Source organism: Phocoena phocoena, chromosome 2, assembly GCF_963924675.1.
Source record: "Phocoena phocoena chromosome 2, mPhoPho1.1, whole genome shotgun sequence".
In the NCBI taxonomy this organism is placed as follows: domain Eukaryota; kingdom Metazoa; phylum Chordata; class Mammalia; order Artiodactyla; family Phocoenidae; genus Phocoena; species Phocoena phocoena.
Genome location: NC_089220.1, coordinates 40,630,906 through 40,651,630, shown reverse-complemented (window position 1 = coordinate 40,651,630; position 20,725 = coordinate 40,630,906).

The window sequence follows — 20,725 nt, the reverse complement described above, 5'->3', positions numbered from 1 at the left end:
TCTGTGGAATACATGAATAGACAACGAATCATCCCAAATTGAGGAGGTAGACTTTGAGAGCAAGATTTATGATTTTTCCCCCTTTCCTCTTTTTGTGAGTGTGTATGTGTATGCTTCTGTATGAGATTTTGTCTGTATAGCTTTGCTTCTACCATTTGTCCTAAGGTCCTATCTGTCCATTTTTTAAAAAAAATTTTACTTCTTAATAATTATTTTTTAATTTAATAACTTTGTTATATTTTACTCTATTTTATTCTACTTTATCTTCTTTATTTCTTTCTTCCTTACTTCCCTCTTTCCTTCCTTCCTTCCTTCCGCCCACCATCCCTCCCTCCCTCCCTCCGTCCTTCCTTTCCTTCTTTCCTTCTTTCTTTCTTCCTTCCTTCCTTTCTTTCCTTCTTCCTACTTCTACTAATTCTTTCTCTCTACTTTTTCTCCCTTTTATTCTGAGCCGTGTGGATGAAAGGCTCTTGGGGCTGCAGCCAGGAGTCAGTGCTGTGCCTCTGAGGTGGGAGAGCCAACTTCAGGACACTGGTCAACAAGTGACCTCTCAGCTCCACATAATATCAAACGGCGAACATTTCCCAGAGATCTCCATATCAATGCCAGCACCCAACTTCACTCAACAACCAGCAAGCTACAGTGCTGGGCACCCTATGCCAAACAAATAGCAAAACAGGAACACAACACCACCCATTAGCAGAGAGGCTGTGTAAACTCATAATAAGTCCACAGACACCCCAAAACACACCACCAGATGTGGACCTGCCCACCAGAGAGACAAGATCCAGCCTCATCCACCGAACACAGGCACGAGTCCCCTCCACCAGGAAGCCTACACAACCCACTGAACCAAACTTAGCCACTGGGGACAGACACCAAAAACAACGGGAACTATGAACATGCAGCCTGCAAAAAGGAGACCCCAAACACAGTAAGATAAGCAAAATGAGAAGAGAGAAAAACACACAGCAGATGAAGGAGCAAGATAAAAACCCACCAGACCTAACAAATGAAGAGGAAATAGGCAGTCTACCTGAAAAAGAATTCAGAATAATGATAGTAAAGATGATCCAAAATCTTGGAAATAGAATAGACAAAATGCAAGAAACATTTAAAAAGGACCTAGAAGAACTAAAGATGAAAGAAACAACGATGAACAACACAGTAAATGAAATGAAAAATACTCTAGATGGGATCAATAGCAGAATAACTGAGACATAAGAACGGATAAGTGACCTGGAAGATAAAATAGTAGAAATAACTACTGCAGAGCAGAATAAAGAAAAAAGAATGAAAAGAACTGAGGACAGTCTCAGAGACCTCTGGGACAACATTAAACACACCAAAATTCGAATTATAGGGGCTCCAGAAGAATAAGAGAAAAAGAAAGGGACTGAGAAGATATTTGAAGAGATTATAGTTGAAAACTTCCCTAATATGGGAAAGGAAATAGTTAATCAAGTCCAGGAAGCACAGAGAGTCCCATACAGGATAAATCCAAGGAGAAATATGCCAAGACACATACTAATCACTGTCAAAAATTAGATACAAAGAAAACATATTAAGAGCAGCAAGGGAAAAACAACAAATAACACACAAGGGAATCCCCATAAGGTTAACAGCTGATCTTTCAGCAGAAACTCTGCAAGCCAGAAGTGACTGGCAGGACACATTTAAAGCGATGAAGGAGAAAAATCTGCAACCAAGATTACTCTACCCAGCAAGGATCTCATTCAGATTTGATGGAGAAATTAAAACCTTTACAGACAAAAGTTGAAAGAGTTCACCACAAAACCAGCTTTACAACAAATGCTAAAGGAACTTCTCTAGGCAAGAAACACAAGAGAAGGAAAAGACCTACAATAACAAACCCAAAACAATTTAGAAAATGGCAATAGGAACATACATATCGATAATTACCTTAAATGTAAATGGACTAAATGCTCCCACCAAAAAACACAGATTGGATGAATGGATACAAAAACAAGACCTATATATATGCTGTCTACAAGAGACCCACTTCAGACCTAGAGACACATACAGACTGAAAGTTAGGGGATTGTAAAAGATATTCCATGCAAATGGAAACGAAAAGAAAGCTGGAGTAGCAATTCTCATATCAGACAAAATAGACTTTAAAATAAAGACTATTAGAAGAGACAAAGAAGGACACTACATAATGATCAAGGGATTGATCCAAGAAGAAGATATAACAATTGTAAATATTTATGCACCCAACATAGGAGCACCTCAATACATAAGGCAAATACTAACAGCCATAAAAGGGGAAATCGACAGTAACACATTGATAGTAGGGGACTTTAACACCCCACTTTCACCCATGGACAGATCATCCAAAATGAAGATAAATAAGGAAACACAAGCTTTAAATGATACATTAAACAAGATGGACTTAATTGATATTTATACGACATTCCATCCAAAAACAAAAGAATACACATTTTTCTCAAGTGCTCATGGAACATGCTCCAGGACAGATCATATCTTGGGTCACAAATCAAGCCTTGGTAAATTTAAGAAAATTGAAATTGTATCAAGTATCTTTTCCAACCACAACACTATGAGACTAGATATCAATTACAGGAAAAGATCTGTAAAAAATACAAAAACATGGAGGCTAAACAATACACTATTTAATAACGAAGTGATCACTGAAGAAATCAAAGAGGAAAGAAAAAAATACCTAGAAACAAATGACAATGGAGACATGATGACGCACAACCTATGGGATGCAGCAAAAGCAGTTCTAAGATGGAAGTTTATAGCAATACAAGCCCCCCTTAAGAAACAGGAAATATCTTGAATAAAAAACCTAAACTTGCACCTAAAGCAATTAGAGAAAGAAAAAGAAAAAACCCCCAAAGTTAGCAGAAGGAAAGAAATCATAAAAATCAGATCAGAAATAAATGAAAAAGAAATTAAGGAAATGATAGCAAAGATCAATAAAACTAAAAGCTGGTTCTTTGAGAAGATAAACAAAAGAGATAAACCATTAGCCAGACTCCTCACGAAAAAAAGGGAGAAGACTCAAATCAATAGAATTAGAAATGAAAACAGATAAGTAACAAGTGACACTGCAGAAATACAAAAGATCATGAGAGATTACTACAAGCAACTCTATGCCAATAAAATGGACAACCTGGAAGAAATGGACAAATTCTTAGAAATGCACAACTTGCCAAGACTGAATCAGGAAGAAATAGAAAATATGAACAGACCAATCACAAGCACTGAAATTGAAACTGTGATTAAAAATCTTCCAACAAACAAAAGCCCAGGACCAGATGGCTTCACAGGCGAATTCTATCAAACATTTAGAGAAGAACTAACACCTATCCTTCTCAAACTCTTCCAAAATATAGCAGAGGGAGGAACACTCCCAAATTCATTCTACGAGGCCATCATCACCTTGATACCAAAACCAGACAAGGATGTCACAAAGAAAGAAAATTACAGGCCAATATCACTGATGAACATAGGTGCAAAAAACCTCAACAAAATACTAGGAAACAGAATCCAACAGCACATTAAAAGGATCATACACCATGAACAAGTGGGGTTTATTCCAGGAATGCAAGGATTTTTCAATATACACAAATCAATTTACGTGACAAACCATATTAACAAATTGAAGGAGAAAAACTATATGATCATCTCAATAGATGCAGAGAAAGCTTCTGACAAAATTCAACACCCATTTATGATAAAAAGCCTCCAGAAAGTAGGCGTAGAGTGAACTTTCCTCAACATAATAAAGGCCATATATGACAAGCCCACAGCCAACATCATCCTCAATGCTGAAAAACTGAAAGCATTTCCACTAAGATGAGGGACAAGACAAGGTTGCCCACTCTCACCACTCTTTTTCAATATAGTTTGGAAGTTTTAGCCACAGCAGTCAGAGAAGAAAAGGAAATAAAAGGAATCCAAATCAGAAAAGAAGTAAAGCTGTCACTCTTTGCAGATGACATGATAGTATACATAGAGAATCCTGAAGATGCTACCAGAAAACTACTAGAGCTAATCAATGAATTTGGTAAAGCTGTAGGATACAAAATTAATGCACAGAAATCTCTGGCATTACTATAAACTAATGATGAAAAATCTGAAAGTGAAATCAAGAAAACACTCCTATTTACCATTGCAACAAAAAGAGTAAAATATCTAGGAATAAACCTACATAAGCAGACAAAAGACCTGTATACAGAAAATTATAAGACACTGATGAAAGAAATTAAAGATGATACAAATAGATGGAGAGATATACCTTGTTCCTGGATTGGAAGAATCAACATTGTGAAAATGACTCTACTACCTAAAGCAATCTACAGATTCAATTCAATTCCTATCAAACTACCACTGGCATTTTTCACAGAACTAGAACAAAGAATTTCACAGTTTGTATGGAAACATAAAAGACTCCGAACAGCCAAAGCAATCTTGAGAAAGAAAAATGGAGCTGGAGGAATCAGGCTCCCTGACTTCAGACTATACTACAAAGCTACAGTAATCAAGACAGTATGGTACTGGCACAAAAACAGAAATATAGATCAATGGAACAGGATAGAAAGCCCAGAGATAAACCCACACATATATGGTCACTTTATCTTTGATAAAGGAGGCAGGAATGTACAGTGGAGAAAGGACAGCATGTTCAATAAGTGGTGCTGGGAAAACTGGACAGGTACATGTAAAAGTATGAGATTAGATCACTCCCTAACACCATACACAAATATAAGATCAAAATGGATTAAAGACCTAAATGTAAGGCCAGAGACTGTGAAACTCTTAGAGGAACACATAGGCAGAACACTCTATGACATAAATCACAGTAAGATCTTTTTTGACCCACCTCCTAGAGAAATGGAAATAAAAACAAAAATAAAGAAATGGGACCTAATGAAACTTCAAAGCTTTTGCACAGCAAAGGAAACCATAAACAAGACCAAAAGACAACCCTCAGAATGGGAGAAAATATTTTCAAATGAAGCAACTGACAAAGGATTAATTTTCAAAATTTACAAGCAGCTCATGCAGCTCATAACAAAAAAACAAACAACCCAATCCAAAAATGGGCAGAAGACCTAAATAGACATTTTTCCAGAGAAGATATACCGACTGCCAACAAACACATGAAAGAATGCTCAACATCATTAATCATTAGAGAAATGCAAATCAAAACTACAATGAGATATCATCTCACACCAGTCAGAATGTCCATCGTCAAAAAATCTAGAAACAATAAATGCTGGAGAAGGTGTGGACAAAAGGGAACACTCCTGCACTGCTGGTGGGAATGTGAATTGGTACAGCCACTATGGAGAACAGTACGGAAGTTCCTTAAAAAACTACAAATATAACTACCATATGACCCAGCAATCCCACTACTGGGCATATACCCTGAGAAAACCATAATTCTAAAAGAGTCATGTAACAAAATATTCATTGCAGATCTATCTATGATAGCCCAGATATGGAGACAACTTAAGTGTCCATAATCAGATGAATGGATAAAGAAGATGTGGCACATATATACAATGGAATATTGCTCAGCCGTAAAAAAAACCAAAATTGAGCTATTTGTAATGAGGTGGATAGACCTAGAGTCTGTCATACAGAGTGAAGTAAGTCAGAAAGAGAAAGACAAATACCATATGCTAACACATATATATGGAATTTAAGGGGAAACACTTGTCATGAAAAACCTAGGGGTAAGACAGGAATAAAGACACAGACCTACTGGAGAACAGACTTGAGGATATGGGGAGGGGGAAGGGTGAGCTGTGACAAAGCAGAGAGATGCATGGACATATATACACTACCAAACGTAAGGTAGATAGCTAGTGGGAAGCAGCCACACAGCACAGGGATATCGGCTCAGTGCTTTGTGACCTCCTGGAGGGGTGGGATAGGGAGGGTGGGAGGGAGGGGGACGCAAGAGGGAAGAGATAAGGGAACATATGTATATGTATAACGGATTCACTTTGTTATAAAGCAGAAACAAACACACCATTGTAAATCAATTATACCCCAATAAAGATGTTAAAAAAACAGAAACAAAGCTGGAGTAGCAATTCTCATATCAGACAAAATAGACTTTAAAATAAAAAACTATTACAAGAGACAAAGAAGGACACTACATAATGATCAAGGGATCGATCCAAGAAGAAGATATAACAATTGTAAATATATATGCACCAACATAGGAGCACCACAATACATAAGGCACATGCTAACAGCCATAAAAGGGAAAATCAACAGTAACACAATAATAGTAGGGGACTTTAACACCCTACTTTCACCATTGAACAGATCATCCAAAATGATAAATAAATAAGGAAACACTGCTTTAAATGATACATTAAACAAGATGGACTTAATTGATATTTATAGGACACTCCATCCTATAACAACAGAATACACATTCTTCCAAAGTGCTCATGGAACATTATCCAGGATAGATCATATGTTGGGGCACAAATCAAGCCTTGGTAAATTTAAGAAAATTTAAATAGGATCAAATATCTTCTCTGAACATAACACTATGAGACTAGGTATCAATTACAAGAAAAATACTGTAAGAAATACAAACACATGGAGGCTAAACAATATACTACTAAATAACCAAGCGATCATTGAAGAAATGAAAAAATACCTAGAAACAAATGACAATGAAAGCTACACGACCCAAAACCTATGGGAAGTAGCAAAAGCAGTTCTGAGGTAAGTTTATAGTGATACAATACTACCTCAAGAAACATCTCAAATAAAAACCTAACCTTACACCTAAAGCAATTAGAGAAAGAAGAACAAAAAACCCCCAAACTTAGCAGAAGAAAAGAAATCATAAAAATCAGATCAGAAATGAATGAAAAAAGAAATGAAGGAAACAATAGCAAAGATCAATAAAACTAAAAGATCCTTCTTTGAGAAGATAAACAAAATTGAAAAACCATTAGCCAGACTCATCAAGAAAAAAAGGGAGAAGACTCAAGTCAATAGAATTAGAAATGAAAAAGGAGAAGTAAAAACTGACACTGCAGAAATACAAAAGATCATGAGAGATTACTACGAGCAACTCTATGCCAATAAAATGGACAACCTGGAAGAAATGGACAAATTCTTAGAAATGCACAGCCTGCCAAGACTTATTCAGGAAGAAATAGAAAATATGAACAGACCAATCACAAGCACTGAAATTGAAACTGTGATTAAAAATCTTCCAACAAACAAAAGCCCAGGACCAGATGGCTTCACAGGCGAATTCTATCAAACATTTAGAGAAGAGCTAACACCTATCCTTCTCAAACGCTTCCAAAATATAGCAGAGGGAGGAACACTCCCAAACTCATTCTACGAGGCCACCATCACCTTGATACGAAAACCAGACAAGGATGTCACAAAGAAAGAAAACTACAGGCCAATATCACTGATGAACATAGATGCAAAAATCCTCAACAAAATACTAGCAAACAGAATCCAACAGCACATTAAAGGGATCATACACCATGATCAAGTGGGGTTTATTCCAGGAATATAAGGATTCTTCAATATACGCAAAGCAATCAATGTGATAAACCATATAAACAAATTGAAGGAGAAAAACCATATGATCATCTCAATAGATGCAGAGAAAGCTTTTGACAAAATTCAACACCCATTCACGATAAAAAGCCTCCAAAAAGTAGGCATAGAGGGAACTTTCCTCAACATAATAAACGCCATATATGACAAACCCACAGCCAACATGGTCCTCAGTGGTGAAAAACTGAAAGCATTTCCACTAAGATCAGGAACAAGACAAGGTTGCCCACTCTCACCACTCTTATTCAATATAGTTTTGGAAGTTTTAGCCACAGCAATCAGAGAAGAAAAGGAAATAAAAGGAATCCAAATCAGAAAAGAAGAAGTAAAGCTGTCACTGTTTGCAGATGACATGATACTATACATAGAGAATCCTGAAGATGCTACCAGAAAACCACTAGAGCTAATCAATGAATTTGATAAAGTAGCAGGATACAAAATTAATGCACAGAAATCTCTGGCATTCCTATACACTACTGATGAAAAATCTGAAAGTAATATTAAGAAACACTCCCATTTACCATTGCAACAAAAAGAATAAAATATCTAGGAATAAACCTACCTAAGGAGACAAAAGACCTGTATGCAGAAAATTATAAGACACTGATGAAAGAAATTAAAGAGGATACAAATAGATGGAGAGATATACCATGTTCTTGGATTGGAAGAATCAACATTGTGAAAATGACTCTATTACCCAAAGCTATCTACAGATTCAATGCAATCCCTATCAAACTACCACTGGCATTTTTCACAGAACTAGAACAAAAAAGTTCACAATTTGTATGGAAGCACAAAAGACCCCGAACAGCCAAAGCAATCTTGAGAACGAAAAATGGAGCTGGAGGAATCAGGCTCCCTGACTTCAGACTATACTACAAAGCTATAGTAATCAAGACAGTATGGTACTGGCACAAAAACAGAAATATAGATCAATGAAACAGGATAGAAAGCCCAGAGATAAACCCACGAATATATTGTCACCTTATTTTTTTATTTTTGCGGTACATGGGCCTCTCACTGTTGTGGCCTCTCCTGTTGCGGAGCCCATGCTCTGGACGCACAGGGTCAGAGGCCATGGACCATGGGCCCAGCCGTTCCACGGCATTTGCGATCTTCTCGGAGTGGGGCACGAACCCGTGTCCCCTGCATTGTCAGGCAGACTCTCAACCACTGCACTACCAGGGAAGCCCTGGTCACCTTATCTTTGATAAAGGAGGCAGGAATGTACAGTGGAGAAAGGACAGCCTCTTCAATAAGTGGTGCTGGAAAAACTGGAGAGGTACATTTAAAAGTATGAGATTAGATCACTCCCTAACACCATACACAAAAATAAGCTCAAAATGGATTAAAGACCTAAATGTAAGGCCAGAAACTGTGAAACTCTTAGAGGAACACATAGGCAGAACACTCTATGACATAAATCACAGCAAGATCCTTTTTGACTCACCTCCTAGAGAAATGGAAATAAAAACAAAAATAAACAAATGGGACCTAATGAAACTTCAAAGCTTTTGCACAGCAAAGGAAACCATAAACAAGACCAAAAGATAACCCTTAGAATGGGAGGAAATATTTTCAAATGAAGCAACGGACAAAGGATTAATCTCCAAAATTTTTAAGCAGCTCATGCAGCCCAAAACAGAAAAACAAACAATGCAATCTAAAAATGGGCAGAACACCTAAATAGACATTTCTTCAAAGAAGATATACAGATTGCCAACAAACATATGAAAGTATGCTCAATATCACTAATCATTAGAGAAATGCAAATCAAAACTACAATGAGATAGCATCTCACACCAGTCAGAATGGCCATCATCAAAAAATCTAGAAACAACAAATGCTGGAGAGGGTGTGGAGAAAAGGAACCCTTTTGCACTGTTGGTGGGAATATAAATTGATACAACCACTGTGGAGAACAGTATGGAAGTTCATTAAAAACACTATAAATAGAACTACCATATGACCCAGCAATCCCACTACTGGGCATATACCCTGAGCAAACCATAATTCGAAAAGAGTCATGTAACAAAATGTTCATTGCAGCTCTATTTACAATAGCCCGGAGATGGAAACAACCTAAGTGCCCATCATCGGTTGAATGGATAAAGAAGATGTGGCACATATATACAATGAAATATTACTCAGCCATAAAAAGAAACGAAATTGAGCTATTTGTAATGAGGTGGATAGACCTAGAGTCTGTCATACAGAATGAAGTAAGTCAGAAAGAGAAAGACAAATATCATATGCTAACACATATATATGGAATTTAAGGGAAAAAAATATCATGAAGAACCCAGGGGTAAGACAGGAATAAAGACACAGACTTACTAGAGAACGGACTTGAGGATATGGGGAGGGGGAAGGGTGAGCTGTGACAAAGCGAGAGAGAGGCATGGACATATATACACTACCAAACGTAAGGTAGATAGCTAGTGGGAAGCAGCTGCATAGCACAGGGAGATCAGCTCGGTGCTTTGTGACCGCCTGGAGGGGTGGGATAGGGAGGGTGGGAGGGAGGGAGACGCAAGAGGGAAGAGATATGGGAACATATATATATATGTATATGTATAACTGATTCACTTTGTTATAAAGCAGAAACTAACACACCATTGTAAAGCATTATACTCCAATAAAGATAAAAAAAGAATAAGAAAAAGGAGAAGGAAAAACTGACACTGCAGAAATACAAAAGATCATGAGAGATTACTACAAGAAACTGTGTGCCAATAAAATCGACAACCTGGAAGAAATGGACAAAATCTTAGAAATGCACAACCTTCCGAGACTGAACCAGGAAGAAATAGAAAATATAAACAGACCAATCACAAGCACTGAAATTGAAACTGTGATTAAAAATCTTCCAACAAACAAAAGCTCATGATCAGATGTAGTCACAGGCGAATTCTACCAAACATCTAGAGAAGAGCTATCACCTATCCTTCTCAAACTGTTCCAAAATATAGCAGAGGGAGGAACACTCCCAAACTCATTCTACAAGGCCACGATCACCTTGATACCAAAACCAAACAAACATGTCACAAGAAAAGAAAACTACTGGCTAATAACACTGATGAACATAGATGTAGAAATCCTCAACAAAATACTAGCAAACAGAATTCAACAACACATTAAAAGGCTCATACACCATGATCAAGTGGGGTTTATCCCAGAAATGCTAGGATTCTTCAGTTTACGCAAATCAATCAATGTGATACACCATATTAACAAACTGAAAGATAAAAATCATATGATCATCTCTATAGATGCAGAAAGAGCTTTAGACAAAATTCAACACCGATTTATGATAAAAACTCCCCAGAAAGTAGGCATAGAGGGAGCTTACCTCAACATAATAAAGGCCATATATGACAAACCCCCAACCAACATCATTCTCAATGGTGAAAAACTGAAAACATTTCCACTAAGATCAGGAACAAGACAATGTTGCCCAATCTCAGCACTATTATTCAACATAGTTTTGGAAGTTTTAGGTACTGCAATCAGAGAAGACAAAGAAATAAAAGGAATCCAAATTGGAAAAGAAGAAGAGAAATGTCAGTGTTTGCAGATGGCATGATACTATACATAGAATCCTAAAGATGGCACCATAAAACTACTAGGACTAATCAATGAATTTAGTAAAGTAGCAGTATACAAAATTAATGCACAGAAATCTCTTGCATTTCTGTACATTTACGATGAAAAATCTGAAACAGAAATTAAGGAAACACTCCAATTTACCATTGCAACAAAAAGAATAAAAAACCTAGGAATAAGTCTACCTAAGGAGGTAAAAGAACTGTATGCAGAAATCTGTAAGACACTGATGAAAGAAATTAAAGATGATACAAACAGATGTAGAGTTGTACCATGTTCTTGGATTGAAAGAATCAACATTGTGAAACTGACTATACTACCCAAAGCAATCTACAGATTCAGTGCAATCCCTATCAAACTACCAATGGCATTTTTCACAGAACTAGAACAAAAGAATTCACAATTTGTATGGAACCACAAAAGACCTCAAATAGCCAAAGCAACCTTGAGAAAGAAAAGCGGAGATGGGGGAATCAGGCTCCCTAACTTCAAACTCTACTACAACGCTACAGTAATCAAGACAGTATGGTACTGGCACAAAAACTGAAATATAGATCAACGGAACAGGACAGAAAGCCCAGCGATAACTCACACAATGTGGTCACCTTATCTTTGATAAAGGAGGTAAGAATATACAATGGAGAAAAGACAGCCCCTTCAATAAGTTGTGCTGGGAAAACTGGACAGCTACATGTAAAAGAATGAAATTAGAACATTCCTTAACACCATACACAAAAATAAGCTCAAAATGGATTAAAGACCTAAATGTAAGGCCAGACACTATAAAACTCTTAGAGGAAAACATAGGCAGAACACTCTGTGACATAAATCACAGCTTGATCCTTTTTGACCCATCTCCTAGAGAAAGGGAAATAAAAACAAAAATAAACAAATGGGACCTAATGAAACTTAAAAGCTTTTGCTCAGCATAGGAAACCATAAACAAGACAATGAACAACCCTCAGAATGGGAGAAAATATTTGCTAACGAAGCAATGGACAAAGGATTAATCTTCAAAATATAGAAGCAGCTCATGCAGCTAAATATCAAAATAAAACAACCCAATCCAAAAATGGGCAGAGGACCTAAATAGACATTTCTCCAAAGAAGGTATACAGATTGCCAACAAACATGAAAGTATGCTCAATATCACTAATCATTAGAGAAATGCAAATCAAAAGTACATTGAAGTATCACCTCACAGAATGGTCAGAATGGTCAGAATGGTCATCATGAAAAAATCTACAAACAATAAATTCTGGAGAGGATGTGGAGAAATTGGAACCCTCTTGCACTGTTGGTGGGAATGTAAATTGATAGAGCCACTATGGAGAACATAGGAGGTTCCTTAAAAACCTAAAATAGGGCTACCATATGACCCAGCAATCCCACTACTGGGCATATACCCTGAGAAAACCATAATTCAAAAAGTCATGTACCACAGTGTTCACTGCAGCTCTATTTACAATACCCAGGACATGGAAGCAACCTGTGTCCATCGACAGATGAATGGATAAAGAAGATGTGGCACATATATACAATGGAATGTTACTCAGCCATAAAAGGAAATGAAATTGAGTTATTTGTAGTGAGGTGGATGGATGTAGAGACTGTCATACAGAATGGAGTAAGTCAGAAAGAGAAAAACAAATACAGTATGCTAACCCATATATATGGAATCTAAAAAAATAAAATGGTTCTGAAGAACCTAGGGGCAGGACAGGAATAAAGACACAGACATAGAGAAGGGACTTGAGGACTTGGGCGGGGTGGGGGGGTAGGGTAAGCTGGGATGAAGTAAGATAGTGGCATGGACATATATACACTACCAAATGTAAAATAGATAGCTAGTGGGAAGCAGCCACATAGCACAGGGAGATCAGCTCAGTTCTTTGTTTCCACCTAGAGGGGTGGGAAAGAGAGAGTGTGAGGGAGACGCAAGAGGGAGGAGATATGGGGATATATGTATAGCTGAATCACTTTATTATAAAGCAGAAACGAACACACCATTGTGAAGCAATTATACTCCAATAACATGTTAAAAAAAGAAATGAACAAAGAATAAGTACAAAGAATGGGAAAACATGGATTAAAATGGCAATAAGTATACACCTATCACTAATTACTTTAAATGTCAGTGGTCTGAATGCTCCAATCCAAAGACACAGTGTGGCAGATTGGACAGGTTAGATTAAAAAAAAAAACATAAACTCAAAAAGAAACAAACACCAAGGACCTACAATATGCTGCCTACAAGAGACTCACTTCAGGGCAAAAGGCACACACCATCTGAAAGTGAGGGGCTGGAAAAAGATATTTTGTACAAGTGGAAATGATAAGAAATCAAGGAAACCAATACTCATAATCAGACAAAATAGACTTTAAAACAAAGGCCATAAAGATAAAGAAGTCATTATATGATGATAAAGGGATCAATACAAGAAGTGGGTATTATACTCAATAACATATATGCACACAACATAGGAGCACCTAAATATACAAAACAAATTCTAACATATAGGGATAAACTGATAAAATAATATTAGGAGACTTTAAATACCCCACTGACATCAATGGAGAGATCATCCAGATAGAAAAGCAATAAGGCAACAGAGGTCCTAAATGACACAAATAGACCAGTTGGACTTAATTGGTATCTACAGGACCAATACATATTCTTTTCAAGTGCTCATGGAACGTTCTGTAGGACATGCCACATGCTAAGCCACAAAACAAGAATCAACAAGTTCAAGGAGATAGAAATTATTTCAAGCATCTTTTTTTGACCACAATGGTATGAAACTAGAACTCACCCACAGAAAGAAAAACAGGAAAAGAACCAAGACACAGAGACTAAATAACATGCTACTAAAAAACCAATGGGTCAACAATGAAATCAAAGAAATAAAAAATACCTTGAGACAAATGACAATGAAAACATGACCTTACAAAATCTACGGGGTGAAGCAAAAGAAGTTCTAAGAGGGAAGTTCATAGCAATACAGGCCTACCTCAAGAAACAAGAAAAATCTCAAACAAACAACCTAACCTACCACCTAAAAGAATTAGAAAAATATGAACAAAGAAAACCCAAAGTCAGCAGAAGGACAGGGAGATCAGCTCAATGCTTTGTGACCACCTAGAGGGGTGGGATAGGGAGGGTGGGAGGGCTACGCAAGAGGGAGGGGATGTGGGGATATGTGTGTGCATATGGCTGATTCGCTTTGCTGTGCGGCAGAAACTGGCACGATGGTGTGAAGCAATTGTACTTCAGCAAAGATGTTAAAAAAAAAGTCAGCAGAAGGAAGGAAATAAACATCAGAGAGGAACTAAAATATAAATTTTTAAAAAACAATAGAAAAGATCAATAAAACCAAGAGCTGGTTTTTTGAAAAGATAAAGAAAACTCAACAAACCTCTAGCCATGCTCACCAAGAAGAAAAGAGAGGGGATCCAAATAAACAAAATATGAAATGGAGGAGGAGAAATAACCAATAACAGAGAAATTTAAAAAAATCGTAAGAGAACACTATGAACAGTTACATGCAAACAAATTGGACAACCTAGAAGAAATGGACAAGTTTCTAGAAACTTACATCCTACCAAAACAGTCAAGAAGAAACATAATTTGAACAGGCTAATCACTAGAAGTGAAATAGAACCTGTAATTTAAAAATGCCCTCCAAAAGGGAACCCTCCTATACTGTTGGTGGGAATGTAAATTGGTACAGCCACTAAGGAGAACAGTATAGAGGTTCCTTAAAAAACTAAAAATAGAGCTACGGTATGATCCAGCAATCCCACTCCTGGGCATATATCCAGTGAAAACCATAGTTCGAAAAGATACATGCACCCCAATGTTCATTGCGGAGCTGTTTACAATAGTCAGGACACGGAAGCAACCTAAATGTCCATTGACGGAGGAATGGATAAAGATGTGTATATATATATACAATGGAATATTACTTAGTTATAAAAAAGAACAACATAATGCCATTTGAAGCAACATGGATGACCTAGAGATTGTCATGAGTGAAGTAAGTCAGACAGAGAAAGACAAACATATGATATCGTTTACATGTGGAATCTTAAAAATGGTACAAATGAACCTATTTACAAAACAGAAATAGAGTCACAGATGTAGAAAACACACTTATGGTTACCAAGGGGGAAAGTCAGGGTGGAGATAAATTGGGAGATTGGGACATATACACACTATTGTATATAAAATAGATAACTAATAAGAACGTTTTGTATAGCACAGGGAACACTACTCAGTACTCTGTAATGACCTATATGGGAATAGAATCCTAAAAAGAGTGGATATATGTATATGTATAACTGATTCACTTTGCTGTACAGCAGAAACTAACACAACATTGTAAATCAATTATACTCCAATAAAAAATAATTTAGAAAATTTCCTCCAAACAAAAGTTCTGGACCAAACAACTTCATTGGGGAATTCTACCAAACATACAAAGAAGGACTTATACCTATCCTTCTCAAATTATTACAAAAAATTCAAGAGGAGGGAACACTCCCAAATCCATTTTATGAAGCCACCATCACCCTGATAGCAAAACCAGATAAAGACACTACAAAAAATGAAAATTACGGGCCAGTATCTTCGATAAATATAAAAACAAAAGTCCTCAACAAAATATAAGCAACCAAATATAACAATACATTAAAGGAATCATACACCATGGTCAAGTGGGATTTATTACAGGGATGCAAGAATTTTTCAGTATTCACAAAATTAATATGACACACTACATTAACAAATTGAAGAATAAAAACTATATGATCATCTCAATAGATGCAGAAAAATCTTTTTACAAAATTCAACATCCATTTATGATAAAAACTCTCCAGAAAGTGTGCATAGAGGTAACTTGCCTCAACATAATAAAGGCCACATATGACAAACCTGTGGCTTTGGACTTCCAAAACTATGTTAAATAAGAGTGGCGAGAATGGACATCCTTGTCTTGTTCTTGATCTTAGAGGAAATTTCAGCTTTTTACCTTTGAATATGATGTTAGCTGTGGGTTTGTCATATATGGCCTTTATTATGTTGAAGTAGGTTCTCTCTATGCCCAGTTTTTGGAGAGTTTTTATCATAAATTGCTGTTGAATTTTGTCAAAAGATTTTTCTGCATCTACTGAGATGAACGTATGGTTTTTATTCTTCAGTTTGTTAATATGGTGTATCACATTGGTTGATTTGCAGATGTTGAAAATCCTTGCACTCCTGGGATAAATCCCACTTGATCATGGTGTATGATCCTTTTAATGTATTGTTGAATTTGGTCTGTTAATATTTTGTTGAGGTTTTTTGCATCTATGCTCATCATTGATATTGGCTGATGAAAAGAAAAGTGTAATTTTCTTTTTTTGTGGTACCTTTGTCTAGTTTTGTTATCAAGGTGATGGTGGCCTTGCAGAATGAGCTTGGGAGTGTTCCTTCCTCTGAAATTTTTTGGAAGAGTTTCAGAAGGAGAGGTGTTAACTCTCCTCTAAATGTTTGATAGATTTCACCTGTGAAGCCATCTGGTCCTGAACTTTTGTTTGTTGGAAGTTTTTAAATCACAGTTTCAATTTCAGTACTTGTGATCAGTCTGTTCATCTTTTTGATTTCTTCCTGGTTCAATCTTGGAAGGTTGCACCTTTGTAAGAATTTGTCCATTTCCTCCAGGTTGTCCATTTTATTGGCATATAGTTGCTTGTAGTAGTCTCTTATGATACTTTGTATTTCTGTGATGTCCACTGTAACTTCTCCTTTTTCATTTCTAATTTTATTGATTTGCACCCTCTCCCTCTTTTTCTTGATGAGTCTGGCTAAAGGTTAATCAATTTTATCTTCTCAAAGAGCCAGCTTTTAGTTTTATTGATCTTTGCTATTGTTTTCTTTGTTTCTATTTCATTTATTTCTGCTCTGATCTTTATGATTTCCTTCCTTCTACTAAATTTGTGTTTTGTTTGTTCTGCTTTCTCTAGTTCCTTTAGGTGTAAGGTTAGTTTGTTTATTTGAGGTTTTTCTTGTTTCTTGAGGTAGGATTGCTTTTGATATAAACTTCCCTCTTAGAACTGCTTTTGCTGCATCCCATAGGTTTTGGATCATCATGTTTTTGTTGTCATTTGTCTCTAGGTATTTTTTGGTTTCCTCTTTGATTTCTTCAGTGATCTCTTGCTTATTTAGTAATGTATTGTTTAGCCTTCATGTGTTTGTGTTTTTTACTTTTTTCCCTGTAACTGATTTTTAATCTCATAGCATTGTGGTCAGAAAAGATGCTTGATAGTGATTTCAATTTTCTTAAACTTACTGAGGTTTGATTTGTGACCCAAGATGTGATCTATCCTGGAGAATGTTCCATGTGCACTTGAGAAGAAAGTGTATTCTGCCACTTTGGGGTGGAATGTTGTATAAATATCAATTAGATATTTCTGGTCTATTGTGTAATTTAAAGCTTTGTTTCCTTATTTATTTTCTGTCTGGATGATCTGTCCTTTGGTGTAAGTGAGCTGTTAAAGTCCCCCACTATTATTGTGCTACCGTTGATTTCCTCTTTTATAGCTGTTAGCATTTGCCTTATGTATTGAGGTGCTCCTATGTTGGGGGCATATATATTTATAATTGTTATACCTTCTTCTTGGATTGATTCCTTGATCGTTATGTAGTGTCTTTCCTTGTCTCTTGTAACATTCTTTATTTTAAATTCTATTTTATCTGATATGACTATTGCTACTCCAGCTTTCTTTTGATTTCTTTTGATTTATTTCAGTCTGTATGTGTCCCAAGGTCTGAAGGGGGTCTCTTGTAGACAGCGTATATATGGGTCTTGTTTTTGTATCCATTCAGCAAGCCTGTGTATTTTTTTTAATTTTTTTGTGGTACGCGGGCCTCTCACTGCTGCGGCCCCTCCCGTTGCGGAGCACAGGCTCCGGACGCGCAGGCTTAGCGGCCATGGCCCACGGGCCCAGCCACTCCATGGCACGTGGGATCCTCCCGGACTGGGGCACGAACCTGCGTCCCCTGCATCAGCAGGTGGACCCCCAACAACTGCGCCACCAGGGAAGCCCAAGCCTGTGTATTTTGGTTGAAGCGTTTAATCCATTCACATTTAAAGTAATTATCAATATGTATGTTCCTATTACCATTTTCTTAATTGTTTTGGGTTTGTTTTTGTAGGTCCTTTTCTTCTCTTGTATTTCCCACTTAAAGAAGTTCCTTTACCATTTGTTGTAGAGCTGGTCTGGTGGTGCTGAATTCTCTTAGCTTTTGCTTGTCTGTAAAGCTTTTGATTTCTCTGTCGAATTTGGATAAGATCCTTGCCACGTAGAGTAATCTTGGTTGAAGGCTCTTCCCTTTCATCACTTTAAATATATTGTGCCACTCCCTTCTGGCTTGTAGAGTTTCTGCTGAGAAATCAGCTGTTAACCTTATGGGAGTTCTCTTGTATGTTACTTGTGGTTTTTTCCCTTGCTTTTAATAATTTTTCTTTGTCTTGAAGTTTTTCAATTTGATTATTATGTGTCTTGGTGTGTTTCTCCTTGGGTTTATCCTACCTGGGACTCTCTGTGCTTCATGGACTTGGGTGGCTATTTCATTTCCCATGTTAGGGAAGTTTTCGACTATAATCGCTTCAAATATTTTCTCAGGTCCTTTCTCTCTCTTTTCTCCTTCTGGGACCCCTATAATGTGAATGTTAATGCATTTAATGTTTTCCCAGAGGTCTCTTAGACTGTCTTCATTTCTTTTCATTCTTTTTTCTTTATTCTGTTCCGCAGCAGTGATTTCCACCATTTTGTCTTCCAGGTCACTTACCATTCTTCTGCCTCAGTTATTCTGCTATTGATTCCTTCTAATGTATTTTTCATCTCAGTTATTGTATTGTTCATCTCTGTTTGTTCTTTAATTCTTCTAGGTCTTTGTTAAACATTTTTTGCATCTTCTTGATCTTTGCCTCCATTCTTTTTCCGAAGTCCTGGATCATCTTCACTACCATTATTCTGAATTCTTTTTCTGAAATGTTGCCTATCTCCACTTCATTTAATTGACTTTCTGGGGTTTTATCTTGTTCCTTCATCTGGTCCTTGTTCCTACATAGTCATCTCTCTTTTCATTTTGTTTCTCTTTCTGTGAATGTGGTTTTCGTTCCACAGGCTGCAGGGTTGTAGTTCTTCTTGCTTCTGCTGTCTCTATGATTTCCTTCCTTCTACTAACTTTGGGTTTTGTTTGTTCTTCTTTCTCTAGTTCCTTTAAGTGTAAGGTTAGATTGTCTATTAGAGATTTTTCTTGTTTCTTGAGGGAGGATTGTATTGCTATAAACTTCCGTCTTAGAACTGCTTTTGCTGCCTCCCATATGTTTTGCATCACCATGTTTTCATTGTCATTTGTCTCTAGGTATTTTTTGATTTCCACTTTGATTTCTTCAGTGATCCATCATTTGTTTAGTAGCATATTGTTAAGCCTCCACGTGTTTGTGTTTTCCACAGTTTTTTCCCTTGTAGTTGATTTCTAATCTCACAGCATTGTGGTTGGAAAAGATGCTTGATATGATTTCAATTTTCTTAAATTTACTGAGGTTTGCTTTGTGGCCCAGCATGTGATCTATCCTGGAGAATGTTCCATGTGCACTTAAGAAGAATGTGTATTCTGCTACTTTTGGATGGAATGTTCTATAAATATCAATTAAGTGCATCTGGTCTAATGTGTCATTGAAGGCCTGTGTTTCCTTATTGATTTTCTGTCTGGATGATCTGTCCATTGATGTAAGTGGGGGTGTTAAAGTTCCCCAGTATTATTGTGTTACTGTCGATTTCTTCTTTTATGGTTGTTAGCATTTGCCTTACATATTGAGACACTCCTATATTGGGTGCATATATATTTATGATTCTTATAACTTCTTAGACTGATCCCTTGATTATGTACTGTCCTTATTTGTGTCTTGTAACAGTCTTTATTTTAAAGTCTATTTTGTCTGATATGAGTATTGCTACTCCAGCTTTCTTTTGATTTCCATTTGCATGAAATACCTTTTTCCATCCCCTCACTTTCAGTCTGTAATGTGTCTGTAGATCTGAAGTTGGTCTCTTGTAGACAGCATATATATGGGTCTTCTTTTTTAATCCACTCAGCCAGTGTAGGTCTTTTGGCTGGAGCATTTAATCCATTTACATTTAAGGTGATTGTCAATATGTATGTACTTACTGCCATTTTGTTAATTGTTTAGAATTTGTTTTTGTAGGTCTTTTTTCTTCTCTTCCTCTTTTGTTCTTTTCTCTTGTGATTTGATAACTATCTTTAGAGTTGTGTTTGGATTGCTTTTTATTTTTTGTGTGTGTATCTATTGTAGGGTTTTGGTTTGTAGTTACCATGAAGTTTTGATACAGCCGTCTACACATAAGATTGTTTTAAGTTGCTGGTCTCTTAATTTCAAATGTATTTCCAATATCCTGCATTTGTAGTCTCCTCTTCTCATGATTGCTGGTTTTGATATGATAT